General features: G+C 38.4%; 1 pseudogene; it reads right to left on the minus strand.

Annotated features, from left to right (window-relative positions):
• Positions 1-2,940: 2,940 nt before the first annotated feature.
• LOC113904679 lies at positions 2,941-3,918 on the minus strand (annotated as a pseudogene).
• Between the last annotated feature and the right edge of the window lie 1,252 nt (positions 3,919-5,170).

Genomic DNA, 5,170 nt, shown 5'->3' on the forward strand with positions numbered 1-5,170 from the left:
ATCTATGGTTTCGGTCCAGGGATGAAGCCAGCTATGACATTTTTGCTAGAAAGGAGGCTGGGAAAAAACACTTTGACCCTATTCACTTCCCTTCTAGTCACAACCACTGGTTAAACACACTAAGTACGCAGAGAACAAATGAGCTGACTGATGCAGTTAGTATAGCTGAGCATCCTGGAGAAGAAATAAGATTAAAAGGATGGACCATGGATTTGGGAGAACAGAGGAAAAGTATTCAACTTGTAACAAAGGCAGCAATGGAGACAAAGACATGGAGAGCAGACTTGTGGATAGAAGGCGTGGAAGGACACCATGGGACGAATGGAAACAGTAGCACGGGAACACGTACATTATCATATGTAAAACAGAATGTTCTATAAGACACAGGGAGCCCAAACTAGGGCTCTGTGACAAACCTAGAGATGTGGGATCGGGTGGGAAGTGGAAGGGAGGTTCAGGAGAGAGAGACACATATATATACCTATGGCTGATTCATGTTGCTGTATGGCAGAAACCAACACAATACTGGAAAGAAATTCTCTCTCAACTAAAAATAGATGAATTAAAATGTTTAAAAAATAATATTAATGAACATATGATTTTAATATGCACATGATTTTAATAACATATGCACATATATACGTATGTTCTGAACATATATATATATGTACATATATATATATGGTATGCATAGGTATACACATAAGTTTAATTTGACTTCTACATAACTAAAGAAAAATGAGAATGAAAATTCTCACTAGGAAAATTTAGTCTCAGAAAAAAATTTCTCCATCTTCAGTTGTCACTCAGTCATGTCCATCTCTTTGCGACCCCATGGACTGCAGCACACCAGGCTTGTGTATCCATTACCAACTCCTGGAGCTAGCTCAAACTCTATGTAAAATTCATCGAGTTGGTGATGCCATCCAACCATTTCATCCTCTGTCGTCCCTTTCCCCATCTTACTAATTCCCAATTTTTCAAAACACAGTTTTATTTAATTGCCATTAAATCCTAAGGGTTTGCAGGAATCTACAATCCTGGGGGGGGGGGTGCAGAAACTGATTTAAATGATTCTGAGACAGGCATTCCAGTCTTTCTTACTCTATTATTTTCCTCTATTTCTCTGCATGTATCACTGAGGAAGGCTTTCTTATCTCTCCTTGCTATTCTTTGGAACTCTGCATTTAAATGGGCATATCTTTCCTTTTCTCCTTTGCGTTTAGCTTCTCTTCTTTTCTCAGCTATTTGTGAGGCCTCTTCAGACAACCATTTTGCTTTTTTGCATTTCTTTACCGTGGGGATGGTCTTGATCCCTGCCTCCTGTACAATGTCACAAATCTCCATCCATAGTTCTTCAGGCACTATGTCCATCAGATCTAATCCCTTGAATCTATTTTGCACTTTCACTGTATAATCATAAGAGGTTTGATTTAGGTCAGAGCTGAATGGTCTGTTTTTCCTACTTTCTTCAATTTAAGTCTGAATTTGGCAATAAGGAGTTCATGATCTGAGCCACAGTAAGCTGCTGGTCTTGTTTTTTTGACTGTATAGAGCTTCTCCCTCTTTGGCTGCAAAGAATATAATCAATCTGATTTTAGTATTGATCATATGGTGGTGTCCATGTGTAGAGTCTTCTCTTGTGTTGGTGAAAGAGCGTGTTTGCTATGACCAGTGCGTTCTCTTGGCAAAACTCTATTAGCTTTTGCCCTGCTTCATTCTGTACTCCAAGACCAAATTTGCTTGTTACTCTAGGTATTTCTTGACTTCCTACTTTTGCATTCTATTCCCCTAAAATGAAAAGGACATCTTTTTGGGGTGTTAGTTATAGAACATCTTCTAGGTCTTCATAGAACCGTTCAACTTCAGCTTCTTGAGCATTACTGGTCGGGGCATAGACTTGGATTACTGTGATATTGAATGTTTTGCCTTGGAAACAAACAGAGATCATTCTATAATTTTTGAAATTGAATCCAAGTACTGCATTTCAGGCTCTTTTGTTGACTATGATGACTACTCCATTTCTTCTAAGGGATTCTTGCCCACAGTAGTAGATAATGGTCATCTGAGTTAAGTTCATCCATTCCAGTCCATTTTAGTTCGCTGATTCCTAAAATGTCAATATTCACTTTTGTCATCTCCTGTTTGACCACTTCCAATTTGTCTTGATTCACGGACCTAGCATTTCGTCTACATCAATTTAATACTTTGCCAAATATTTGACCCTGTATTAAATTAATGTAGCATACATCAAGTTTACAAAGACAAAAATTTACAATGATATTTTCTATGTACTCATTTAGAGCTCTTGAATAAATATGGTGGAATTACTTCCTAAAAATAAATGTGTATAAAATCTTGAGTCAATTTCCAAAAATTTAGCCACTCCAAATATTTTCTCCACAGAATGAGGTTTGTACACTAAGATTCAAAATCAAACTTTATACAAAAATCCATCAAATTCCTTTTTGTCTCTAAGACTTTCCAAAGATAATTAGGCAGATAAATGTTATGGAAAACATAGTATTGTTAAGAAGCATAGTAAGTTTCCCATCATGGTTCAGTGGTAAAGAATCCACTTGCAGTTTAGGAGATGTGGGTCTGATGCCTGGGTCAGGAAGATCCCCTGCAGAAAGAAATGGCAAACCACTCTAACATTCTTGTCTGGAGAAACCCAAAGACAGAGGAGCCTAGCAGGCTACAGTTCACAGAGTTGCAACAGTCCAGCATGACTAAGCAACTAAACCACAACTACAGAATCAAGCATACTACAGTATTTTAAAACATCAAACAAACTAATATCGTATATTTAAAATAGTTTAATCACAAAAAAAGGAATAATAAAAAACAACATGGTTCAATCAGTGTTTCTTCTTTTAAGTATAACATGCTGCATTTACTTGAAATATGGTAATGTTTACAAACATGTTAATAAGCCAATAACATAGAAAACGCAATGAGAACATTCTGCAAAAAAGATCACCGTCATCTCTGAGGTGTTATGGTCTTTGCCGCTTTCCAGAAGGCCTCTTTGATATCTTTGTTTCTCAGGCTATAGATGAGAGGGTTGAGCAGTGGGTTGACCACAGTGTAGAACAGGGCAGCCATTTTGTCTCTCTTCAGGGAGTAGGTGGATCTCAGCCTTGAGTACATGAAAAGCAACGATCCATAGAAGAACGTGACCGAGACCAGGTGTGAGGCACAGGTGGAGAAGGCCTTGCACCTTCCTGAAGCCATATGGATCCTCAGAATAGCCACAAGGATGTGGAAATAGGAAATGATGATGACAAGAATGCTCGAGAGGACCGTGAAACCCACGAGACCCAGGAGGACCTGCTCATAGACCTTGGTGTCTGTACATGACATCTTCACCAGTGGCGGTGCATCACAAAAGTAGTCGATGATATTTTTGCCACAGAAACTTAGGCGAAAAGTGTTGGCAGTATGGGCTATGGCATTCAAGAACACTCCTATATAGGAGCCAGCAACAAGTCTGGTACAGAGGAAATGAGACATAGAACTTGAATAAAGTAGCAGGTTACAGATCACCATGTGGCGGTCATATGCCATGGCTGCTAGGAGAAAGCACTCAGTGTAGGCCACAACACAAGAAAAGAATAGCTGGGCTCCATATTCAGCCAAGGAAAAGCACTTGTCTTCTGAGATACAAGTAGCCAGGATTCTGGGAGTGTACACAAAGGTGTACCAGAAATCCAGGAAAGACAGATGGCCAATGAAAAAAATACATAGGTGTATGCAGGTGGGAATCAATACGAATTAAGATAACCAGGTTCATGTTCCCTGACAAGGTTACCAAATAGTCAGAAATACTCCAAATAGTATTAGTTGCCACTGGGGTTCTGTTGAGAGACCCAGTAAGATGAATTCAGTCAGGATGGTGCAATTTCCAACATCCATGTCCACTAGGGGAAAGATTGATAAGATAATGAGAAAAAATTACTGATTTTTCTTTTGGACTAAAGAAATAAAGGTATCAGTTAACTCAACAACTGCTAGGAGGTGTATTAATCCCTTACAATGTTGGTAAAATACCACATCTTCAGTCTGTCACTTGGGAAGACCACTAGAATTGGGGAAAATAACTGATTTTAGAATTAAGGCTTTAACTTGCTATTTGCTTAATGCAGGGTGAGTATCTGAGTCTCATTAAATGAATGAACAAAATGAGGACACTGACAGGTTGGTTGATTGAGTTAGCAGATACACAGGAAAATGTCAGCCAAATGTCTGGTACATGATGAGTGGCCAAAAGTTTTGAGTATTCTGAATGTATTATTGAGAATCTATGTGTCTAGCATGCTGATAATTCAACAGATATCAATACACTGTACTGCTCCTGTCACTATTAGCACACATAGAAATACACACACACAAACACACACATTTCACTTTGTTTGGACAGTGTCCTAAATCCTATACTTAACCCACTTAATACTTTCCACAGTTTTTAAAGATATTATCATAATCTTCATGTAGTTTAAGAAATGTTTCCAAGGACCTAGAACTGATCAACAGCAGAGATAGTATTTGAACCTAGAATTTTCTGTACCAAGACCTCATGTTCTCAACTGTTAAGCCATTGACCTCTCTTATAAGTAAATATATTTTTCTCTTCTTCTTCCAGCTAAGACAATCCTATAATTCTCTGACAACTTGAATTTCTTTGCCTTCAAAGTGAGAAAAGTATTCTGCACTTTTCTCTAGTTCATGGGAGATTTATATACATAGTTGAAGCATATTTGGATTCAGTAATGTTGAATATTACAAAAAGAACCAACTTTTTGGTGTCAAAGCTCCACTGAAAAATTATGACTCCTTCCAGGTTTATATCTTGAACTTCCAGAGCTCTCGGAGATTGAACTTGCATCTCTTACATCTCCTGCATTGACAGGCAGATTCTTCACCACTAGCTCCACCTGCGAAGCCCCCATTAGGCAGTGAGAGAAAGTGAAACAGAGAGAACCGGGGTTTACTTTAATGTGAAAATACTCATCTCTGAGGCAAACCAGAGGCAGTTCTATACCTAGAATGCAAACCCAAATGTTCTCCCTCAAGGTATATTGGTTCCACTTAGTGAAGTAGCTTACTTAACTTAGTGAAGTAGCTTAATCTTTCAGTGACTTGTTATCCTTTCCACTGTAGGTGAGGG

Source organism: Bos indicus x Bos taurus, chromosome 15, assembly GCF_003369695.1.
Source record: "Bos indicus x Bos taurus breed Angus x Brahman F1 hybrid chromosome 15, Bos_hybrid_MaternalHap_v2.0, whole genome shotgun sequence".
NCBI lineage: Eukaryota > Metazoa > Chordata > Mammalia > Artiodactyla > Bovidae > Bos > Bos indicus x Bos taurus.